Raw genomic sequence first — 26,381 nt, forward strand, 5'->3', positions numbered from 1 at the left:
ATATCACACTTGTGCATGAATGCCTCCCCTATTCTATAAGAAAACTGTATTTAGCCTAATTCTTTTTTTGTAGCCTAATTTCATTGTTAAAACTTACTTTCTACAGTTTGTGTCAGCCTACAGTGATTGATCACAGCCTTCTCTACTCTTCTTTACTAAGGATCTTTCCACAGACCTGTTTTCCTGCACTTCTTTTATATCAGCCTTGTCAATACATCTTTTCACATGACAAACTGACGTGATAGTTCCTTGCCACCATAAACCTCATGTTTTTGTTTGGGCACTCTTAAGTATGCTATCTAAGCTCTAGAGTCATTTTTCCTGCCTTATTTCTGTAAAAGTTTTTACAGTAATATACAAATACAGTAATAATACAAATATGTCTGCACAAAAATATCAGAAAAATACTAAGTGACATGCTTAAAAAAATCCTACAAAGATATTTTCATTTTTCTACATTAATCCAAAGTATTCTCTGAAGTTTTACCTTATTAGAGGTTAGGACTTAGAACTATCCAATTTTAGTTCTCTGCAGAATTATTTTATAGTTCTTATCAAGAAGCTAACCATTTTTTTCCATTTATTTATTTATTTATTTTGATTACATTTTATGGTATAATAAGGGTACTGATAGAGCCTGAACAGTATCATTGTGACTGTGAACTGTAATTATTGATAATTGCTACTTCTATGTGTAAAATTGTCTTTTCACATGACACAGCAAATTCTACAGAAATAGCTCTAATATGTATGGAGTCTTTCAATACCTTTCAATTTCCTTTGGAGCATAAAGAAAAGTGATTATTTTTAGGAAAAAAAAAATTAGTAAAATTTAACAGTAAGTAACGGTAATTTCTTGGAAGATACCAGAGTTCTTGTACAGCAGTGTTTTTAAAGAGACACTTTTACATCAAGATTATCTTTACAGTGTATCAGAATATACGGATGCATTAGTCTTATGTAGGTATTTCACCGTCTTTCCACAGTGTTTACTGACAGATCAGCTCAGTTCTCACAGCTACATCTCCAGCTAGGCAAAGCTGGTCAGATCTGAAGCCAGTTTAAATAAAATAAGGAGCTACATCCTGATGAGAAAATAAATAAGTGGATTGAAAATCTGTTCTACCATTACTTCTTGTAAGGAAGATGAGATAACTAAGGCTAATATATAAACTTGGCTCATCTCCTCTGGTCAGGAATATTACTATTCATACAAGAAAGGAGGACAAGGAAAGAAGAGCTCTTAGAAGCTCCCCCCCGCCCCCCCCCCCCAAGTCTATCTTTCCCTCTTTTTGCTCTTTTAAATCTGGAGGAGTACATTGTATTTCTCCCTCCTCTGTTGCCACCTGGAAGAGAGGAGAGAGAAGAGCAGATGCTAGAATATACATGAGTATATGCCAAGTCGGGATCCAAACCAGAAAAAACTGAAAGTGTCAACTGGGCAAACTCCTGTAGGAATAGGAACGGAGGAGGACATGAGCTGGTGGACGGACAGATGGGAAACAGTCCTTACAGCAGAGGCTTTGCCTGTGTAAATTCTCCTAGAAGTCCATTAGTAACAACCAGGAAGAGCTCAGATGTTAATTCCTCACCCATTCATTAATTTTGTTATTGTTACTGAGAGAAGTCTAAACTATGTACTTACAAAATAATGCATATGTGCTTTAGTTTTAATCTAAGATACAGACTTACATGCTGGTATATCTGAGGACTTTAAAGAAGCTGTAAAATAAAGGCTTCTGCTGTTACTACCCTATGTTATAGGCTAATACACTTGAGTAAAGGGGGAAGAGCAATTTATAATGATAAAGGCTCAAGATAATCTGGCAACAACTTGGGAATCATATCAGAAATAAACAATCTTATCCAATTTTTACAGCAACGGGAAAAGAAATATTGCTAATTAACCAGTTTCCTTCCACAAAGCAAACAAATATATAAATAAATCAAAATATTTTAAAAATTTGAAGTATCCACCAAAGCATTCAGATTCTGTACGGATTTGAAAGGCAGAAAAATCGTTGAAAGCAGATACAACCAAAAGTTTGTAGGATATTTTTACACTAAGGAAAATCTTAGAAACAAGAAAAAAAAATGGAATGCTGAACAACTTATGAAAAACTGTGTTCTACCCAAATTATATCAGAGACATTTTGTACTATCAGTGGATGAAACTGAATCATATGATTATACATAAATATAGAATAGTAGTGCATTACAATCACTGATTTAAATATTGAAAAATAAACTTCTTCTTGACTTTGGATACCAACACTTACCAGTTTTGTAGTATACTCAATGTAGCTGCTTTATGATGACTATTATTATTATTGTTATTATTATTATTTTATTACTGATGGTGTTGTTTTAGTTGTCATGATTTACTGGAATCAGAATTTAACCTGTAAATTTTCATGTTCTAGTATTCTTTATCTTGTTCCACAAATATTTAAAATGTGGCATACTTTTGAAGTTCAATTTATGTCCTTACTTAATCTTTCATTGGAAACACAGTAAAAGGTAAAAAGAAACCTAAATAATTTTAACACTCTTTAAAAAGTTTGTATATGCCTTTCAGATTAAAAGGGAACATTAACTACAACAGGAACATTTTCTGTTTCTTTCGAGGAAAGGTCCTAGATATTGGATATTCAACTGACAATATACTCCATAAAGACAAAAGTTGCCCTAAAAAAGAAAAAAAAACTAACAGAAAAGCAAGGAAGTCATGCAGAAATGTCTCTACATCCAGTTTTTCTTTTTCTTCATGTATTTGAAAAATTCTAAAAGCGTGATCAAAAACTTACTAAAATCAAAAGAAAACCTTCACTACCTTTGTAACAGGCCTCAAATGTAAAGTTTGGTTTCCTAACAAAGGTTTTCTAAGATCCTCTGTATGGAATTAGAAACTTTTACAAATTAATCTATATTTAATGAAAGATATTTTTTTTTGGGGGGGGGGGGTGTCAAACAATTTAAATTAAGATGTATGACAGGACTGGTAATGGGCTGATTGTCTTCAGATTTGCAGTTTAGGATAGAGGAATGAGTTTGACTTCTTTTTTTAAACAGATTGATATTTAACCTTTACAGCTATTCAAGGCCCCCTATTGCTGACAGTTGCACTTCTTCCACGTTGCCTGAATTTTAAGCGAGTCAGTAATACTTCAGGTTTTATTACAGCTATTTACTAGAGTACAAACACTGACCTCCACATGACAGTGGCAGAAAGACGCCTATTTGAGCCATTGATGTGAGATTGCACTAAGCTCAGATCTTTAGCGGTACTTTTGTGGTGCAATAACTAACATTTTCTGTGCCTTTTCTTTGGTGGAATCTTTAGAATCAGACTGGATCCCAGACTCCTTTCGATATGCACTGAGAGATTTAGATGGTTAATAACAAGAATTGTAGAAGACAGATCAGATATATAAATTATCAAGGAAAAAAGAAAGAAGAAGAAAAGAAGAAGAAGAAGAAGAAAAGGAGATGAAAAAGAGGAAGAAAGAGGAAGGAAAAAAGCAGCAGAAGAAGCATAGCAGAAGAAGCAGAAGCAGAAGAAGAAATAGCTGAAGCTTATGCAACTAACAAGTTGACTAGTGCCTAAAATTATGGCAACGTTCACCTTGTTTCAGTACTTCAGATAACTAAGCTAGCTGCAATATGTACACAGGACAGTGCAATATATAGACACTGTCTTGGTTCTTCATTTGTGAAGAACTGGCTTCAGGCTCATTAGACATTTCTCATCTGAAGCTGGACACTGGAATAACCTCCTAAAAGGTCAAATAGAGTAGACCATGTTTTAGGAAGGAGGCTACTAAATTATGAAAGGAATAATATACAGTTTCATCTGGTGGTGTAAAGGGGCACGATTCAGTGATCAAGATCTAGTTTCCATGAGAACACAGATCTACCCTGTGTTAGTGAAGGCTCAATTCATTTAGCAGTTCCAGACTAAGGCATTACTGTTTTCCTGAGATAGTTTAAATGGGCCTGCAGATACCTTAGAATTAGGACCTGCTGTCATGACAGAGGAATAAGAGAAACAGAAACTTATTTCTTTTTGAGCTCGTTAGTTCAAGTGCGAAAGACAGTCTCCTATCTGTTACCCATCAAACCCAGCTGCTGGTGAAAAGATGGCAGTGTCCATCCCCACCACTGCAGTAAGTAGAGAAGGGGAAGGGTGGAAAGTGGTGACTTCTAGAAACAAGAGGATGGCTCCTACCTTACCTTAGGGCATGCAATACCTAATAGTTTCACTGCTGTCAGTGTTGAAAAGTATCCAGATACGCCTACTAATAATGAATCTAGTCTACCTAAACCACACAAGGCAGCTTGGAAGAAGCAGCAAGTCATTGTAAAGGGTGACTCCCTGCTGCAGGGGACAGAGGTCGACCTGATTTATTCATTAGTGAGCTGTGCTGCCCTGCGGAGTGTATTCAGCATGTTGCAGAAGCACTGCCAAGCTGGTCTGGTCCTCAGACTACTACCGTCTGCTCTTACTCCAGATGGGTGCAAATGATATTGCTAGAGGAAACCTTGATATTATCAAAAGAGACTACAGAGCTCTGGGGGCAGAAGTCAAGGGCATGGGGGCTCAGATGGTGTTCAGGCAGTCCTGATGATGAGAGGAAAGGATGCGAGAAGTAGGGCAGTGATAGGAGAGATAAACAATAGGATTGGGTGCTGAGGATCAGCATCTGCTTGGGACAGATGGGACGCACATCTCTAAGGAGGGCAAAGACATTTCTGCCAATAGGATGTCTGACCTCATAAGAAGGGCTCTAAACTAGAAAGGAGTAGGGACAGAGAAGATAACCAGCAGCCCTGTAAAGGAATGATGCAGAGGGCTGATGAACCGGCAGAATGGGGTGATGTGATATGGAGGGCTTCATAAAATCAATGAAATGAGGCTTAATCAGGGCCAACCTCGTTAGGTTAACTCGTAGGTTAACAAGGAAATGCCTACAAGTCACTGTTGAGGAGAAATCTCCCAAACACTTTCTAGGAACACAACTTGTGGGGCAGGGGGCCGTCTTAAGTTCCTGCACTCTAACACATACAGTATGGGGAATAAAGAAGATGAGTTAGAAATGTGCTAACAAGGGCAATAAGATGGACTTCTACAACTACGTCAGTAATAAAAGGAAGACTACAGAAAATGTGGATCTTCTACTGATGGAAACAGGTGACCTGGTTACCGAGGACAATGCAAAGGCTGAGGTACTGAATACCTTCTTTGCCTCTGTCTCTACCAGCAAGACTGGCCTTCAGGAGTTCCAGGACCCAGAGGCCATGTCTATAAATACCTGAAGGAAGGATGCAAGGAGGCTGGACCCAGACTTTTTTCAGTGGTGCCCAGTGACAGAACAAGAGGCAAAAGGCACAAACTGGAATGTAAGACGTTCTGTTTAAATATGAAGAAGCACTTCTTTACTGTGAGGGTGACCAAACCCTAGTACAGATTGCCTCAAGAAGTTGTGGAGTCGTCCTCCTTGGAGACCTTCCAAAGCCATCTGGACACGGTCCGGAGTAACCTGCTCTAGGTATACCTAATTGAGTAGGCGGGTTCAGTAAGATGATCCCCCAGGGTCCCTTCCAATCTTAAGAATTTTTTGATTCTGTGAAAAACATCTGTGCAACTTGTGTTCTTGTGAAATATATTGACAGGCCCATTAATAAAGTGGCATCTCCACATTAGATGTGACCAGACGTTCTTAGAAGGACAGGTGTTTTTTAAAATACATATTCTTTGGGGCTTTGCCCATTGCTTTCATTTCTACATTCAAAGGGCAACAGCATTTTGAATGTCAATGCAGATTGATGTCATCACTAACAGGATAAGCATTTGGAGTGGCACTCAATGGATGATTGACATTGGATATACAGCGAGTTCTTATTCTGTCAGAATTTGGCATGCTTCTAGGTGTCAAAGTTAATCCACTGCCAGCTATTTGACAGGATTGTACTTAGTGCCTGATGCTAGTCTCCAAAATGTTCATGATTAAGGTTGCATACAAATGCTGTTTATTCAATTGAATAAATAACAGTTCTGCTCACACAAGAAAAGGTGGAATCTCCATACTAACATGTTATTTCCACATAAAGTAAAAAGTTGTGGCATGCAATACCAATGTGTTTGTGCTGAGTGTGAATTGGTCTGTCAGTTGTGAGAAATATTTTATCTATGTGAAGTGTAACATCAGCAAGAGAGCTCTGTAAACATCATAAGCAGCAATAACTGTCCTAGATGTACAGAAGGAATAACAAGTTGAGTTCTCAACATTTTTGCTAATGCATATAGGGGTAGGATGCTAGAAGATCTCTTTGGGATTTGTACTGCTTCAAGTAGTTCAACAGCTGATAGCTGTTTTTCCAACTAGCTCTTGATATCATGATGTATGTAAGAAGTCTTTAGAAGACTTCTACACAGGAGAGAAGGAACCCTGTCTTACCTCTTCAGGTAAGATGTTTGGATCTATGCATTGCCCTGTGTAAATGTCTCATTCACACTTGCAAAGTATGCCTACAGCTGTCATGACTAAAACAAGTTAGTAAAAGTACAACAAAGCTGTGAATAAAAAGAAGATTGAAATCCTGTCCTCTCTTTCTGGCACTCTCTTTCCTCTTTATTCTTCAGTCTTATAACCTGCATTCTATGTAAGCACATACTGCTTTTTTATGCTAACAGTAGAAATTTTGGAAATTGCTTTCAAGATAGCAGCACAGAAGAGGCTAACAACAACAGATGCAAAAGACTAGCCAAAAAGAAGGCAGTATTAAAGGACAAGACAGGAAAAGGTGTGATATATAAAAGGATCAAAAGAGAATGGGATAGGAAGAGATGATGAAAACAAAGGAAGTGATGACATAGACTGAACGTTTTAACTAAGCATTTTGTACCCTACAAACATTAAAAAAAACTCAGACTTTCATCTTGTTCTATCATACGCTTTTCACATTTCTTTTTATCCACCATCTCTCATGTAAAAAATCGTAAGTTCCTTGGGACGAAGATTTATTTTCAGCAGTGGAACCCCAACTACTGACTGGGCCATCTAAGTACTTCCATAAATAATAACTGTGGTTCAAGTATTTTCTCTGTATATCATCTGGTGAAATTGATTTTCCTCAGATAAAAATCGTGGGCTTGTTTATTTATTTGGTTTTATATTCCCTGCAGAAAAAGAGAGACAGTAACCAGTTTGGGGTTCTATAACCTAATTATATATATATATATATGTATATATATATAAAACCACCTTCTATAAATTACTAAGAGCTCTGCTTTACCTTATGGTAGTAATCATTATGGTTTTCAATGGGATCTATTTTTCCTCTTAAACTTACCTGTGATCTAATTTTTCTCCTCTACCCTGTGTCATACTGTCTGTCAGTCATGTACAAGTGGAGTTAATACTGGTGTCAAGACAGGAAATGGAGGTAGCACTAAGAAAGGCAGAAGTGAAAAGAAATGCAGTTAATTATTTACATCAGAAGTGCTTGAAAAAGAAAATGTTTATGTCTTTCATTAAAAAGGATTTTTTGTTGTTTTTATTATGAACAAAATGTCAGTATTTCAACTCTTCATTTGTCATCTGCAGTGAAAGTAATACTAACATGTTCTACATTTCCTTGGCTTTAATAGCAGCATGTTGGGTTGGTTCTTTTGAAGCCATTTCACATCTAGATGTCCTAAGACAGGCTTTCTTTTTCTATCACATATATAAGGACAGCTTTCAAGTACTTTTTTTATGTTTGTCCAAGACTTACAGATGTCTGCCAGCAATGTCACTTTGTTGTTACTACACAGCAGCTCACAACTAGCTCTGTACACTCAAAGGTCCCAGGTATGTCCACAGTTGATAAGTATTGATTTGTTCAGTAAGTACAATATTTCTCTAAGGTGTCAGAAGGATTTTTTATCACATGCTCAATTTCCCTAATTACAAGCCTGTAAAGTCAGACCTATCCTGTATACCCTGCAGAGGTGATCTGTTCATATACATTAAAACTTGCAGAACTTAAAAATACTGGATACACCAAACTGATACATTTTAAATGTATTTCAGGATGCAGAAATAGTATTCTACTCAGGAAATCTCAGACAACTGAATGAGAGCTGGGCAAAATCACGTGAAAAAATAACTTTTATCTGATAAGTTCCAAAGTGCCCCCCACATAAAATAATTATAAAATTTGTTCCAAATCATACAGCTTTCTTATAGATGGGTTGTTATGCCTGAAAAAGCAGTCTGTCTACATATGTCACTGTGGAAAGATAAACACTGCATTACCCTCTGGCTTCTTATTTGTTCATAAAGTAATGGAGTCCCATTTGTCACAGGTTGTTGGTTACAGTACTTCCCAATCTTAGCACCAGAAGTTAGGTAAGATGATAAGGGTGAAGATATAGATATGTTTACAGATGGTCTCTCAAGTGGCCATTATACTGTTAACCTTTAGCAAGCAGCGCTTGAACCTCTTTGTCACTACACTCAGTACTTTTTAATAGATTTCTGGTCAGAGTGTGGCAAGGGAAACAGCATAGCAAAGTGCTGGCAAAATTTATCCAGAGCATGTCCATTGATTATTAGTGTTTGCCTTTCTCCTTCCTGTTATTTGTTGCTCACCTGGGTGATTTTTTTTTACTTGCACAATATTTCTCAAAAATGCAGTATGTTTTCCTGGAGGAAAAACTTGAGTTTTAAGGTCCGGTTAATCAAACATATGTATCAATAGCACAAGTGCAGAGCTGAATGGAATTAAGTATTTTGGTATATGTATTTTTAATATGCTAGCCCAGTGTTATGGTTGTTATGGGCAAAAGGTAACACACTATACAGACGCAACTGAAAACTTATCTAACTGAAGTTTTAGGGGTCAAATAGTAAAAATTAATATAGAAAATTATCATTAAAATACGGCTAAAATTGGTATACATAAACTTTCTTATACTTCTGTCTTTTCAACAGTCTTATGTCTACCCTTCTGATGTCCCTCTGTGTCCTACAATTAGAAGTCTCCTCATAAGAACAAGTGGTAGTTATGATGAGCCATCAGCAGCCTAAGGACTTTACTGTAAGTTTAATGTTCCAAGTGAGGACTTCTCTCTCCTAGTCTTGAGTTGCTTGGGTTTATTTTTTTATAACTTATTAACTGTGGATTCCCTCTGCCTTCTCCCAGCCAAGTATGAGCATGGCACCACAACCTCTCCTAGGCTCAGCCCCCCAGGGGCTCTTGTTTGCCTCTGTCAGGGGCAGCAACCCCCTGGCTTTGCCAGACTCTTCCCACGGAGGCACTGGCAGAGCCCAGCTCAGGCAGGGGAGGCAGCAGGCACTGGCCCCTAGGCAGGCACTGGAACCAGCTCAGCCCAGCTGCAGCCAAGGGGATCCAAGGCCAGCCCTGAGACCTCTGCTCACAGCTCAGCACAGAACATTTCATTAATTTTTAGAGGCAGCCCAGTCTTGTGATCTTCATGATTCAGATGGATTCCTCCTTTCCTCCTTTCCCTTGTGTGAGAGCAGCGACTACCCCAAGTTAGCTGAGCAAGTATTGCAAAAGATGTGTGCATATACGTGCACATATGCACAATACACAAGACACACACAAGTTGGGCACACAGATCAACACAAAGGAGCACCAGCATCATCATACACTAGACTCTCATACACACCACCTGCTCCGGCTCTCTGGCTGATCAGGATGGATATCTACTGGCAGAGTGTGTAAACACACAAATAATATTGGTCTTTCCAGACAATTAGACTTTTTTTTTTTCAGTGTCTGCCCCTCAGCCGTGTCATCCCTCCCCACACTTTTTTTTTTTTTCCCAACTGCATGGATCTTCTACTTCCAAGGAAATTTATTTTGAAACCTAAATTAAGAATGTAAGAATGCCTTGTTTCCTTCATCATTCTTATTGTGAGACTGCATTCCTTCGCATTCTCTACAGATCTAATTTTCTTATAGATCATTACTAGAGTAATTAGAGTACATTAGAGTACATTACTTTTTTTGGACATTAAATTTGCATTTTGAAATTTCCTTACTTTCTTAAATGACAGGGGATCCAGTTATCATCCAGTGTTTTATCAGTGGAAGCATGTTGATCTCAGAGATTTGGCTCTGAGATCTCATTCAGGTTTGCAGAAACATTCTCTTTACTTAAAGAAGAGAACCACTACATTCAGCACATCCATTACATGAAACATTAAAACAACTTTTTCTAAGAGTTTACCTGGTTATTTGGACAACTGAGAGATACTGGAAAATAAAGTGAAGAATGTGTTTATTGCACAAAGTTGTAAACTCTGTATTTTGTGCTAAACATGCCCAGACCTGTTTAAGGTCAGGTTGTTGTAAAGCTGGGGAAGAATGTTCCCTGGTAAACTTACATCGGTCCCACTTCACTACACAAACAGGAGAATAATGAAATAATAATCCTCTTTACAGTACACTGTAGTTTGGTTATTCTTGGTAGCCTCTTATCAAAAATAGTAAAAACAAAGTGAAATCTGCCTTTGCCTGTTCAAGTTTTGTTCAGAAGCAAGATAAGCTCCCACAGAATATGAAAATAGGAGGATACACTAATAAGGGGCAGTGAGGTCTGAATCTTTTGTGAAAACAAAAGCAAAAAAGCATCAAGTAATAACTGAAATGATGCTTTCTTTCAGATAAGGGGACACTAAAGTTTCAAAGATTCTGCACAGAAGACACTTTCTCTTCTTATGAATCTTGTATTCCCTATACAATCCAACTTGGATGGAATCAAAACGAGGAAGACTGCATGGTGAAGGGTGCAGCATAAAGTATGCTGACAGCTTCCTTTCGCTGAATTTACAAGTTTCCCAAACAATCCAGACTCCTCCTATGACACTGACACCATCCTCTGAAAGGTGCAGGTCTACCTTTGTGTTTCTTTTAGGGAAAAAGAAAGATAAATACCAGGCAGGATTGGACAAGAGGCAGAGATCTGTTGTCAGCATTTAGCACATTAACATCACTATACGAAAGAAAGTGCAAAATAGGTGGCAATGGCTGGGTGCAGCAGCAGATAATTAACATCAGGGATGTACATAAATCAATAGAAAATTACTCACAGAATCGCTGAATCATGGAACAAGTTAGGTAGGATAGTATTTCTAGGAGTCATCTGATCCAATTTCCTTTTCAGAACAGCTTGAAAATTAAATTCATCTTCAATGTTAAGTCAGGTTTTTCAGAGGCTTGTTCAGTCAAATTTTGTCTTTTTCCAGGACTGAAGTTTCTTCAGCTCCTCCTGAAAACTTGTTCCAGTGCTTGACTAGCCTTCTTGTAAAGTTTGGTTTCTTCACATATAATTCAAATTTCCCTTCCAAAAACTTGTGTCTGTTGCCTTTTATGTTTTTACTGTTCATCTCCAAGAAAAGTCTGGCTTCATTTTCTCCCTAATTTCCTGTTAGGTAGTTGAAGACAGCAACAAAATCCATGTAGCTTTTTCTTCTTCAGACTGAACAACCTTCCCAAGCTTCCTTTTACATATAATGCAGCCCACCAAACACCTGTGACCCTTTTCTGGACTTGCTGCAACATATCATTTACTCTCTTGTGCCATGGTGCCTAAAACTATGTACATTCTCTATAGACAGTCTCATAAGTGCCAAAGGAGGTTCAGACTGGATATCAGGAAAAAAGAAAAAAAAAAAAAAAAAACAACCTTTACTGTGAGAGTGGTCAAACACTGGAACAGGCTTCCTAGAGAGGTGGTTGATGCCTCATGCCTGTCAGTGTTCAAGAGGCACTTTGGAAATGCCTAGACAAAGCAAGGCGATCAGCTCTGGGGCACACACGTTCCCTACATCAAGGCCACTCAAGACAGCTGAGTAAGCCACCGCACCTGCCAGCCCTCGTGAGGGCAGCTGATGAGGCGTGAGTGGAGCCAGAAGCGCCCCTTCTAAGTTGTACAAAGGTAGCTCCTGGGAGCACAGAGTATCCCTCCCCACTCAGGCAATTGGCTCACCTATTGGCTGCCTCCTAGGCAGCAAATCCAGACATGGTCTCCACCAGGCAGAAAGCTCTCACCAAAAAGACTGTGGCAACCTAGGCCAAGTGCCTGCCCCAAAATGCAGCTGTTCAGGACTCTGGTTGTTTGACATTGCAGGCAAGCCCTCCCCCTTCCACCTGCCTTGCCTCCCCAGATGCCTTTACACAATAGGTTTGAGGCTCTGGAGCTCAAGGGACAGGGTGGTGAGGATGTGGGTGAAGGTCCACCCAGGAGGTTGTGTAGGGCAAGGAAGTCAACTCCATGCCTCAAGACTTCCTCCACCAGGAAGGAAAGAAGGGTAATTGTTACAGGCAACTCCCTTCTGAAGGGAACAGAGGGTCCCATATGTCAGCTAGACCCTACCTGTAGGGAAGTCTGCTGCCTCCCTGAGGCCCAGATAGGGACATTACTAGGAAACTTCTTGGCCTGGTTTGCCCCTCCAATTATTATTGCTTACTGATAATTCAGGCTGGCAGCGATGAAATCACTGAGAGAAGCCTGAAGGTTATCAAAAGGGACTTCAGGGGATTGGGGTGGTTACTGGATGGACTGGGAGCATGTGGTGGTTTCCTCTATCCCTTCAGTGGCAGGGAAGGATACTGAGAGGACCTTGAAAACCCAGCTGATAAATACATGGCTGAGAGGCTGGTGACATCTCAGGAATTTGGGGGGTTTTGATCATGGGGAGGTTTACTCGGCACCTGGCCTGATGGCTGCAGGTGGGTTCCATCTGTCTCAAAGGGGGAAATGGATGAGCCCTGCCAGCCCAGAAGCTGGCAGGGCTCATTGAGAAGGCTTTAAACTAGGTACAAATGGGGACAGGGGTGAAATGAGGCTCAACAGAGATGAGCCAGGGGGAGCAATGCCAGGGTTGGGGATGAGGGCAGTGGTGCAACTGAAATGCATCTACACTAATACACGCAGTATGGGCAACAAAGAGGAGGAGCTGGAAGCCCTTGTGCAGCAGGCAAGCTATGACCTAGTCACCATCACTGAAAGTAGGACCACTCCCATGACTGGAGTGCTGCAATGAATGGCTATAGGCTTTTCAGAAGGGACAAGCAACAAATTAGAGGCGATGGAAAGGCTCTCTATATTAGAGAGTGTTTCAGTGTTGTTGAGTTCAGGGCTGGTAATGGTAAGGTAGAGTCCCTATGGATAAGGAACAGGGGGAAGGCCAACAAGGCAGGAATCTTGATGGGGGTCTGTTATAGACTGCCAAACCATGATGAAGAGACGGATGAGGCATTCTACAAGCAGCTGGCAGAAGTTACTGCAGGTGCCAGCATTTGTTCTCATGGAGGACTTCAACTTTTCAGACATACGCTGGAAATACAATACATCCCTGAGTAAGCAGTGTAGGAGGTTCCTGAAGTGTGTGGAAGACAGCTTCCTGACTCAGCTGGTTAGTGAGCCTATCAGAGGGGGTGCCCTCATGTTCACGAACAGAGAAGGACTGGTGGGAGATGTGGTGGTCGGGAGTTGTCTTGGGCAGAGTGCCCATGAAATGGTAGAGTTCTCCATTCTTGGTGAAGTCAGGAGGGGCGTCAGTAAAACTGCTACCTGGGACTTCCAGAGGGCAAACTTTGAGCTGTTCAGGACGCTGGTGGGGAGGATCCCTTGGGAGTCAGTCCTGAAAGGCAGAGTTGTCCAGGAAGGCTGGATGCTCCTCAAGAAGGAAGTCTTAAAGGAGCAGGAGCAGGCATACCCTGTATGCTGTAAGACGAGCCAGAGGGGAAGAAGACCGGCGAGGCTGAACAGGGAACTTTTGCTGAATGTCAGGGAGAAAAAGAGAGTTTATGTCTGGTGGAAGAAGAGACAGGCAACTCAGGGAGAGTACAGGGAAGTTGCCAGCATATGAAGAGAGAAAATCAGAAAGGTTAAAGTCCAGCACAAGCTCAACCTGGCCACAGTGGTTAAGGATAACAAAAAATGTTTTTACAAATATATTAACGGTAAGAGGAGGGCCAAGGAAAATCTCCATCCTTTATGGGATGCAGGGGGGAACAAGACTGCTGAGGATAAGGAAAAGGCTGAGGTTCTCAATGCCTTCCTTACATATGTCTTTATAAGTCAGACCACTTATCCTCAGGGTATCCTCCCGACCTGGAAATCTGGGACAGGGAGCAGAATAATCATCCCCCTCTCACCCCTTCAGTTCAGGCTGAAACAGTCAGAGACCTGCTGCTCCACCTCGACTGTCACAAGTTCATGGGGTCAGTTGGGATCAACCCAAGGGTGCTGAGGGAGCTGTCAGATGTGATTGCTGAGCTGTTTTCCATATCTATCAGTGGACATGGTCATCCAGAGAGGTCTGGGATGAAGGGAGACTTTGTAATGTTCCACACGTCTATAAGAGGGGTCATAAGGAGGACATGGGGAATTACAGACCTGTCAGCCTGACCTCGGTGCTAGGAAAGGTCATCTTGAATGCAATCACTCAGCATATGCGGTACAGCCTGGGGATCAGGCCCAGTCTGCATGGGTTCATGAAAGGCAAGTCCCGCCTGACAAAGCTCATCTCCTGTGACCAGGTGACCAGCCTGCTGGAGGGGACAGCTGTTGACATAGTCTACCTAGACTTCAGCAAAGCCTTTGACATGGTCTCCCAAAGTATTCTCCTGGAGAAGCTGGCAGCCCATGGCTTGGACAGGTATACTCTTAGCTGGGTTAAAAACTTGCTGGAAAGCTGGGCCCAGAGAGTGGTGGTGGTGAACGGAGTGAAATCCATCCTGGCGACCAGTCACCAATGGTGTTCTCCAGGGGTCGGGGTCGGGACCCATCCTCTTTAATATCTTTATTGGTGATTTGGATGAGGGAATTGAATGCACCCTCAGTAAGTCTGCAGATGACACCAAGCTGGGGAGAAATGTTGATCTGCTGGAGGGTAGGAAGGCCCTGCAGAGGGACCTGGACAGGTTGTATCGATGGACAGAGGGCAGTGGGATGAGGTTCAACATGGCTAAGTGCTGGGTCCTGCACTTCGGTCACAACAACCCCATGCAGTGCTACAGGCTTCGGGCAGAGTGGCTGGAAAGCTGTTCAGCGGAAAAGGATCTGGGGGTGTTGGTTGTTGCTCACCTGAACATGAGCTGGCAGTGTGCCCAGGTGGCCAAGAAGGCCAACGACATCCTGGCTTGTATCGGGCATAGTGTAGCCAGCAGGACCAGGGAGGTGGTTGTCCCCCTCTACTCTGCTCTGGTGAGGCCGCACCTCGAGTACTGTGTTCAGTTTTGGGCCCCTCAGTACAAGAAGGACATCGAGGCCCTGGAGCATGTCCAGAGAAGGGCTACAAAGTTGGTGAAGGGCCTGGAACACAAGTCCTGTGAGGAGTGGCTGAGGGAACTGGGGTTGTTTAGTCTGGAGAAGAGGAGGCTCAGGCCTCTTCTCTCAGATAACTAGTGATAGGACTAGAGGGAGTGGCCTGAAGTTGTGCCAGGGAATGTTTAGGCTGGATATTAGGAGACATTTCTACTCAGAAAGAGTAGTCAGGCATTGAAATGGGTTGCCCAGGGAAGTGGTGGAGTCACTGTGCTTGAAGGTGTTTAAGGAAGTGTTGGATATGGTACTTGGGGATGTGGTTTGTTGAGTGGTATTGATGATAGTGGAACTTTTTTAACAGATGATCTTGGAGGTCTTTCCAACCTCTACGATTCTATGATCTTTCTAAGTCTCTTCCAACTGAACTGTTCTATTTCAAATATAAATAATCATTTCCCTTAAACTCTTGACCACATTCCTACCAATGCAGCTTAAAATTATAAACTTCAAACATGATGTATCACAGGAGAAATAAAGCACATCTGAATATTTTTAATTTCCAAAGTGACAAATGTTTTAAGAACAGCTTGTCTTCTCCCTTTCATATTTATTCAAATTGAGGAAAAAGATCCTTTTGCAAAAACAAAACAAAACAGGACAAAACAAAAACACCTTCAGACCTTCAGACAAATTGTTCTTTGAGGTATCTCTTCTGAATTTTAGACAATATTCACTTTGTCCTTTAAACAGTGTCAAGAGGTTTTGATCAATCTACATCTCTAACAGCTAACATTTTTTTTTATCAATTGTTATACATTAAATTATCAATTGAAATTAAGTAGTGAAGAAGTTGAAATAATATAATCAGAAATTTAAACATTTTTTTTTGCTTATCTTTAGTATTCTATTAATAGGTGTACAGACAGTATAATATTAGGTGTATAAATTTTAGCTAGCAATTCTTCAGTGCTGAAAAGGGGCAGAACTGGTTTGGTTTTGTTTTGCTGGGGGGGTTGCTTTGTTTGTCTGAAAACTGAAAAAGGAGCTGCTGAGATCTGTAAACTGAGTTATTTGCATTACTAATATATTTAAATTTGATGCCGTTGCATTGAGAGATGCTCATTTTCAAATATCTGTCATGTATGTAAAGGTAAATGTCAAGCAGTACTTATTAATGAAAAACCTTACTCTTGAGAATTAGTATGAATTTGAAAGGAAGGAAAACAAGATAAAGTATAGCAGATGTGTCAGCAATGAAAAATTACTCTGTTTCTACAGACACATGTAAGAAAAGACCTACATTTTGGATTTTATGACTGCTCTCTAGGAAAGAAATTTAAATTTCTTCCAGTTGCTATCACAATTTATTGCCAGTCACTTTTTATGTATAAAATGGAACTTTATCTAACTTATGAATAATTAATACACAAATAAAACCTCTAAAATAAATATTTAGTCAGTTCATATTTTTATAGACTCTGACAAGAAAATAGGTACCCATCCTATGTTTTATAATAATGCAACTTTGACATTGTTAGTCAGTTTATGCTACTTCTGTTTCTAATATGTTTTTTAACTTCTATTCCTAGATGGAATCTCAAATAAAGTTTTGATGTATAATTATGTGTATTACAGGTTAATTTAAAAGTTTCAAGATTAGGATTCTGATGTATGAAGTATTGCACAAATCCAAGCAGACATCCATTCTACACCTAGAGAGTAGGTATTTTTTCCCCATATATTTTAATATCTATTTAATATTCCTGGGGAATTACATCACAAAATTCAGTGTTTAATCAATCCAGTACTGATTGGAGAAGCATTATATGTGTATACAGTCTTGCATAACCTATTGGAAGAGACATGTTGAAAATGAGACATCACAGAGGTGCAAGTTGGATGGTGATATATTTGGGAGAGTGCTACCTTAAAGCAAATATTGGCATTCCCCAAGTGTTTTGTTCAGTACAGTTCAGATGTCAATGGCACAATTATCATACTTAGGTTACCTAAATTGGGTAGAATTATGAATCCCATAGAATTACTGGTACCAAAAATCGCATTTGGGAGATGCTAAAGGTTACTGAAGTGGGCACCGACTTTATTTAAATAGATCTTAATATGATTTAAAGTTTACAGTATAAAGACAGAATGAAGAAAATGAGAAAACTGAGCTGACAGTATTTGATCCAGGTCTCCAGGTGTCCCTGGAGCCTTCTCTAGACTGAACAATCCCGACTCTCTCAGCCTGTCTTCGTGCTGAAGTGCTCCAGCCCCTTGATCATCTTTTGGCCTTTTTCTGGACTTTTTCTAATATGTCCATGTCTTTCTCATTCTGGGGCCTCTAGAGCTGAACGTAGTACTCTAGGTGTGGTCTCACAAGAGCAGAGTAGAGAGGGAGATTCATCTCCTTTCACCTGCTAGCCACACTTCTTTTGATGCAGTCCAAGATATGGTTGACTTTCTGGGCTGCAAGCACACATTGTCAGCTCGTACTCAGTTTTTCATCCACCAAAGAACATACGTTATACCTGGCATAGTGTCTGCAGCTCAGACCAGACATTTTGAACCAAGATGGCATTTATTCCTTGTAGGGAAATATGTCCTGGCAGATTGAAACTACTTTGTTCACTTAACCCTGCCACCTTCACCTCACAATGAAAACCGGAATATGAGCAGGACCCAAAGAGCTGGCTAAGGGCTTGGAATCTCAATCTGATCAAATGGTGATAAACAGAAGAGAAAAGGGGGAGCTTTTAATCCAGTTTCCCCTTATTTTATATTGGCTCGGAGACAAGGTGCTTGAAAATAAAATATCAGAGCAATTATATGTTCTTTTGAAAAGGAAATTGAGATGGATAAAATTACCATAATTATCTTCACTGACTCATCTTATTTTTGTTTCATTAGTTTTTGTTTTTTTTCTGTTTATCATACAAGTTCAAATGTGTCATGCCATTATCATTAGCTAACACTATTGTGGTTAGATTATAGAAATCTGTCATTTTCTTTAATCTCACATTGTTTGATCAGTTATTAAAGGTACCTCAGTCTCCCAAATTATGGATAAATGGTTTGCAATCAAATGCTTTACTAAAAAGGGGAAGAAACAAAAGCACAATTTTAAAATAGAATTGTCTCTGTCAATTTATTAATTCAAAGTACCAATAGAAGTAAACAGAAACATACAGACATGAAAACTTGTTTAATATTGAATCTATTCCAATATTTAGGAATTGTCCTACATGGACGCAAACAGAAATCAAAACAATTGCTTTGAAATACACAAACTCTATCAGAACTCATAAAAAAGATTTGTTTTATTTTTCAAAATACGTTTTTCCGCCTTTCTTTGTTGCATGTTGCTTATCTCACTTTTTTTTGTGTGTGTGTGTGTGTGTTTGTACGTGAGAAAGGCAGAAAGACAAGGGTTTAACTTTTCCTAAACAATGGTAGAAAAAATCAGTCTCAGAGGTTACTCTTAAGATTATCATTTTACTATATTTCTGTGATGAACACTTTGTAGAAGTGCATTTTTTTATTATTGCTTTCAAAAATTGTAATGAGATCATGTGAAATTATTTTAACAGTACATTAGCCAACATTTTGAGTCTGGAAAATGTGTAAGTTCATCATTTGCATTTTGTATAAATAAAATATCCACAGAGCAGAGGTTTCCCAGTGGTAAATGTATTATGTTTCTGCCAATTTTGAGGTTACATATGCCTTTGTTACTCTGATCTAGCAGTAATGAGAAGTTGTTATTTATAGCAGAATTAGAAATGACCAAGAGACCTATCCAATTCCAATGTTGCACTGAGTATAATATTCAACATGAGTACTCGATCTAATAAGAATATGATTGCAAGAAATACTCACAGATTTATTTATTTATTTATTTATTGTCCTCACAAATCTAATTTGAAGGCTGTTTTATCAGCCTTGCAAGTCTAATAATTGGGAGGCTCAGTCCTAGAAACATCTGGCCTACCACATTGGAGGGATTCATTTGATCAAATATGCTATATAAATAGAAACATTCTACCCATCCATTCTCATTGGTAGAGATAAACAGTCACTCTCAAATCATGATTCATCTCATGGCTAAAGGTAAACATTTAAAATTTCCTAGGTGAACTGAATACTCAAGTGCTTGCATATTCCAACTGGCTACAGAGACTAGACACCTAAACCCAGGTACAGGTGTTGGTGTTACAGATGGGTATCAGGATCTGTACTTGTTAATTCTTACAAGACAAACTCCTCTTTCTAATTCCGAAAATCCTTGGGCTGTCTCTATCCCTAAGGAATCCTGCTGGAAATTAAGTGGTTTTGAGATTCTTATCTGCAGATGAACTCTGATAAACCACATTCCCTTGTGGTGAAATATATTTAGTGGTACTGATTTCAGTAGTTTGCTGCATTTGTCCACAAATAATTCTGGCTTAAGATAAAAGAAGAGGCATTTGTATACCTTAATGTGCCAGTGTCTTGGGTAAGTAACAAAGTAGTGTTTCTGCTTAGCTAACCTTAATCTAGCATCTTCTCTCTTGCAATTTCATATACCTTTTTGTGGGCCAAGTCTAGAAAGACTATGTGAAATGGTTACAGTGAACCTGAAGTAGAAGTTAGCTTCCCCAGATATAAAGAACAATGAATTATTTCTTTGAGAATTCATGGAAAATGCATCCTTAAGAAACAGGATCAATTAAGAATAACAAGCATTATCATATAGCATTTTTAGATAGTTCTGTGCAATCTGATTAAATATTTTAATTTTTTATGTAAGTATTCCTGACATTCAATCATTAATACACAGTCCAAATCACTTGATACTGGTTTTAGAGATGATGAGGGAGAGTGGTGTATTGATTAAATATTAGGACTTAATTGAATGGTTTAGTAAAAAATATTACAGGATGGACAAATAGAGAGTGTTCTTTTCCAGGAAACAGCATTAAGCAATGTATTTAGCATAGCCTTGCAGTTGGATAATAGGAGATCTGATAATCAGCAATACCAGTTAAGTATCCTTGGATATAATATTTCTGTCCTATTTCAAGTGCAATGATAGTTGGCCTCTGTTAACTTCAGTATATATTAGAGTTTTGTATGCAACAGTTTCCTAAGGAGGTAAAAGAAATAGTAAATCACTGTAATTTAGATTCTTCTGTTTCAGATGTTTCTTGTTTTGTTGGATCTGAACATTTTCACTGGCTGTACATAGCAAAGGTACCTTACTTAGAGATTATTTCTTCCTCTATACACACTGGATGATGATGAAATAGATGCTGTTCAAGTCAATAATCTAGTGTCTGAACTGTTTAAAAAAGTTATCAAAAATTAAAAGTATTTTTCTCTGAATCAGTCTCAGAATAATCTTTGCATGAATACTCTAGACCAAGGTGTGATAACTGAATACCAGGGGGGTCATGATTCCTGTCTTGGAAGAGCCACTCCTTTCAAAACTGAAAGGCTGAAGCTTGGTGGTTTAGCTAGGGTTGAAATAGCTTCCAGTTACCATGGCTCCTAATGAAGTCAAAACTGATAAAAACAAATGTTCTGGTATTCAGAACAGTCTATACACAACTGAATGATTAAAAAAATAATTTTAAATATGATAGCATTTAATTAATTATTCTACTTTGAGATGTTATATATTGATATGGTAGGTTGCCTAGGAATGTAGTAAAGTACAGCAGCAAGCCAAAAGAAGTTGATACCTTCTACTCAGCACTAGTGAGACGTAAGTGGATTGTTATGTCCTGTGCAAGGCTCCCCAGTATGACAGAGATATGGACTTGCTGGAGCAAGTCCAGCCCAAGACAATAATGAAAAAAAAAAAAAATACATAACTGATATGAGGAAGGTCAAACACAGGGACAAGTTGTCCAGAAAGTTTGTGAGGTATGCATAACTGGAGATATTAAAAACCTTTTTGGACACAGCACTGAGCAACCAGCTCTAACTGTTGCTGATCTCCAGGAGTCCCTGACAATCTCATCTATTCTGTGATTCTGTGAATTTTAAGCAACCTCCCAAAGATGTTGGTAACCATCAAAAAGGAATCAAATTCCTAAAAAACTCTATGTATCTTGTTAGTGAAGAATGCTTTATAACTTTAAAGCATCAAAGAAAATTAACCAATATGCAAGCAAGGAGGAACAGTTTTGGGAAAACAAACATGCAAAGAAACATTTCTAAGATCTTGAATCTTATTTGATAAATATATTCCAAAAGAAGCTAAAAAATTTGTTCAGGTTACTTTCATGATAGAGTAGGTTGAAAGAGCCTTATCGAAAGGGAATTTGTTCTGAAAACATAATATAGAAGAGAGGGCACACCAGCACATTGACTAATAACTTTCATCCTAAATGAAAACGTATTTCACAGAGAACCCTCACAATTGTCTACCACAATGCTGGTTTGCAATATTGAAATGGGATTTCTGTCTATTACCAAGAAATGTATCTGAGTAACAAGTCATTCAGTTCTTCTGGAGATTTGCTAAATGATTGCAAACAAAACTCCTAAAACTTCTGAAATAATATATACAACCATAGTATACAAACAGGGATACGGTAGAAACAAGGATACAAAGGTCAGGGCTGATACTCATTGCAGCTACAGCCAAGACTATGCATACATACATTCTGAAAACTTGGTTTTGGTTTTTATGCAAACTCATATTCAGTCCTTTCCCCATTTTTCTGCAGAAAAGCATCTTTTAATTAGGAATTTGCATAGGAGACTAAATCTTACACATTTAATTAAAAAATAATAATTTGATTTAAAATATAGAAGTTCAGACTACCTTCTTTTATTAAAATACAGAACTGCTGGAAACAGATGCTCTTGGATTAAAAAAAAATGCAAACTACAGGTGCAAAAAAACAAAGGTGGAATTTATATTCATTTCCATGTATTTTTAAGTCATACAAATAAGGTGCATATTATATGGTTAATCTAAGACCAAAAGTCTCTTTTGATGGGTTTAACATAAAAAATTAAAGCAGAGATCAGCATTATAGAATTCCAAATTTTAAACTAAATTTCAAACTTATATTCAATTAAAAAAATAATTAATGAAATTAATTTTCAACTTTTCCAAACACAGTCATAAAATACTGTTTAGATATGATCATAAAATAGGCTATTGTAGTTATGTATAAAAACTACTGAATAGGAGAATTAGATCAGACTGTGCCAACAAGATCTCAGGCATTTTTCCAGCTGTATGTGATAATGAGTTATAAAATAATGTGGACAAAAATACCATGTAGAGGGTTTAGGGGTGCATGAGATCTGATTAATTTTCAAGAACCACCTTTTAAAAGTGCAGAAGCAGACAATCTCATTGTGTCACAAGTGTAGCAAGTGGGACAGAAGACTGGCCTGGCTGAACAGGAAACACGTACTGGAACTAGGGCAAAAGAAAATAGAAGCAAAGTCTGGCTTCATAGAGAATACAGAGCTGCAGTTCAAATCTGCAAGCAGAAAACAAGAAAAGTCACAGATCAACTTGAGTTGACATTGGGCAGTATATTGTCAGACAACAACAACAACAAAAAAAGGATTTTTTAAGCATCTCAAGAGCAACAGGAGGTCTAACAGGAAAACATTGGACTGGAAAAAAAAAGGTAGGTTTTTTTTTTTTTTTGTCTCTATTTTTTAATATTAATGATAGATCCTGAGCTGACTGGTCCTCTGAGTTGGATGACCACAACTGGGAGAACAGTGACTTTCCATCTGTGGTCAAGGAAATTTTAAGAGAAAAGTTGTATCAGCCAAATGTTTAAATCATAGAATTGTAGAATGGTTTGGGTTGGAAGGGACCTTAAAGATCATCTAGTTCCTACACCCCTGCCATGGGCAGGGACACCTTCCACTGGACCAGGTTGCTCAAAGCCCCATCCAACTTGGCCTTCAATACTTCCAGGGATGGAACATCCCCAACTTCTCTGTGCAACCTGTTCCAGAGCTCCAACATCCTTAAAGAATTTCTTCATAATATATAATCTAAATCTTCTCTGTGCAACCTGTTCCAGAGCTCCAACATCCTTAAAGAATTTCTTCATAATATATAATCTAAATCTTCTGCCTTTTGGTTTAAAGCTGTTACCCCTTGTCCTATCACTACACTCCCTGACAAAGAGTCCTTCTCTTGGTTTCTTGTAGGCCCCCTTTAGGTATTGAAAAGTTGTTAAAAGGTCTCCCTGGAGCCTTCTCTTCTCCAAGCTGAACAACCCTAAGCTGAACAATCCTTTGGCCTTCCTCTGGACTCATTCTAATACTTTAATGTCCTTGTCCCGGGGGCCCCAGAGCTGAACAGTACTCCAGGTGGGGGCTCATGAGAGCAGAGTCGAGGGGGAGATTCATCTCCCTTGACCTGATAGCTGCAATTCATTTGATTCAGCTCAGGATACAGTTGGGTTGCAAATGCACATTGTTGGCTCATGTCAAACTTCTCTTCCACCAACATCCCCAGGGCTGTTCTCAATCCATTCTCTGCACAGTCTGTATTTGTGCTTAGAATTACCCCAGCTCAGATGAAGGACCTTGCACCTGGCCTTGTTGAACCTCAAGAGGTTTGCACAGGCCCACCTCTCAATCCTGTCCAGGTCCATCTGGATAGCATCCCTTCCCTCCAGCATGTCAACCGCACCACAGAACTAGTAAGGCCTTTGATACCATCTCTCACTGTAACCATCTGTACAAATTGTCCAACTGTGAAATAAACAAGTTCACTCTATGCTGGGTGACAAACTTTCTGAATGGCAGAGATCAAAGTGTTGTAGTGATGGGACTACATCTGGCAAGTGTATGGTCACTAGCAGTGTTTCCCAAGGCTCAGTTCTAGGGCCAGTCCTAGCTCAACATTTCTATCAGTGATATGGGTGCAGGATCTGAATGCATGTTCAGCAAGTTTGCTGACAATACTAAACTTGGAGGTGTTATTGATTCTCTACAAGGATGAGAGGCCTTTGCAATCTATATAGATTGGAGCATTGAACAGTTAACAATAATCAACAGTGGCATGAAATTCAATTAAAGTAAATGCTGGGTACTGCACCTGGGACAGGGTTGTGTCAGCCACAAGTACAGACTGGGAGACCTGGCTGGAGAGCAGCTCAGCCCAAAGGTATCTGGGGGTGCTGGTCAACAGTAGGTTCAAAATGTGTCAACAGTTTGTCATGGTAGCCAAGATGGCAAACTGCATGTTGAGATGCATTAAACATACCATAGCCAGATGATCAAAAGAGGTGATTCTCCCACTATATTTAGTGTTGATGCAGCCTCACCTTGACTATTGTGTGTAGTTCTGGGCTACACAATATAAAAAAGGACATTAAGGTTCTTGAAAGTGTCCAGAGGAGTGCCACAAAGCTGATAAAAGGCTTGGAAGGCATGTCCTGTGAGGAAAGGCTGAGGACACCTCTAATTGTCTAGTCTGCAGAAAAGAAGGCTAAGAGGTGACCTCATCACTCTCTTCAACTTCCTGAAGAGGGGAAGTGAAGTGGGAGATGCCTGACTTTTCTCCCTGGCAATCAAAGACAGGACACATGGGAAAGACACACAGCTGCACCATTGGAGGTTCATGATGGATCTTAGGAAAAATTTCTTTACTGTGAGGGTGGTCAAACACTGGAACAGGCTTTCTGTCAGGATAGATGACGCCCCGTGCCTGTCAGTGTTCAAGAAACATTTGAATAATGCCCTCAATATTATACTTTAACTTTTGGTTAGCCCTGAAGAGGTCAGGCAGTTGGATTAGATGATCTAAGTCCCTTCCAACTGAACTACTTCCATTCCATTCCATTCCATTCCATTCCATTCCATTCCATTCCATTCCATTCCATTCCATTCCATTCCATTCCACTTTATTATATTCTAAATAAAATAGTAATTCCGTTGTTAAATAGTGTGACAGCAGCTGGACAATCAGACAATACAAATGAAGATCTGAATCAGTTGCAGCACATTTTTTTTTTTCTCAGTGGAGATGAAATAAGTAAAATAGTGGAACAAGTAGATAACAAGAATTGAGATTCATACACCACACATACCTAACCCCTCAGTTGTGAAAGAACAGACTTAAACTCTACTACAGTGTAGATGAGTTTGAAATTGTAATCCAACTATGTGGATGTTTTTGATTTATACTAAACTAAAAAAGAATTGAAGAAAAAACAGGAGACACAAGGGTCAGGAGTTAGTTAAGGTAATCACCAGCTTTCCAAGTATGGAAGATTTTTCTAATAAAGAAAAGAAAATTCTAACCAAACCTGGAAATATTTTCCAGCATATTTTCCAGAATGGGTTAAAGATTAATCTCTCACAAGCAGTGTATAATGCACATTGTACACCAACTATGGACTTTGTAGAACTATGTGTTACATATCTAGAAAAGAATGAATTTGAAGGCTGTCATATTATGCCTGCAGGTGGCCACAACTCTGAAAGTAGAATGAAAATTTTTTATATTAGTAAATTATCCTATGACAAGACAGATGAATTGCTTCATATTCCTTTCTTCCAAATTTATATTCAGTATGTAACAAAAGATTTTTTTTGTTGCTTCAAGAAAATATTAAACTATTAAATAGTGCTTAAATTAATTAATTAATTAGCCAAATGCCCCATCATTGTCTTAGCTAGTTTTTGTAGGGATACCCTCCTACAAAATCTTCCCTGCCAGCATAAAAAAAAAAGGATAATATTACTTCAAAAATGAAAAAAACATTTATATTGCACATATCTCAGAGCACTGAGATTTTATACGGTGAGTCCATTAGCTGAATCCATTTCTTCCTAAAACACATTGCATGTACTAGTGTTATAGAAGGGATATGTAGTAAGTTCACTGTACATATTTATAAATTTACTGTTGTGGTTTAACCCGGCTGGCAGCTAAACACCACACAGCCGTTCGCTCACCCTCCCCCGTCCCTCTCTGGGATGGGGGAGAGAAATGGGAAAGTGAAGCCTGTGAGTTGAGATAAAGACAGTTTATTAAGACAGGAATATAATAATAACAATAATAATAATAATAGTGATAATGATAATAGTATTAATAATAATAATGTGTAAG

At 38.9% G+C, this 26,381-nt stretch overlaps 1 long non-coding RNA gene across 1 annotated transcript; it reads right to left on the reverse strand.

Annotated features, from left to right (window-relative positions):
• Positions 1 to 3,767: 3,767 nt before the first annotated feature.
• LOC310880848 lies at positions 3,768 to 11,910 on the reverse strand. Its single transcript, XR_014571948.1, has 3 exons — positions 11,106 to 11,910; positions 7,354 to 7,452; positions 3,768 to 7,180 (listed from the first exon to the last, which is right to left on the reverse strand). It is a non-coding gene; the product is annotated as an uncharacterized lncRNA (long non-coding RNA).
• Between the last annotated feature and the right edge of the window lie 14,471 nt (positions 11,911 to 26,381).

Source organism: Anser anser (genome assembly GCF_964211835.1).
Source record: "Anser anser genome assembly, chromosome: 1".
Lineage (NCBI taxonomy): Eukaryota > Metazoa > Chordata > Aves > Anseriformes > Anatidae > Anser > Anser anser.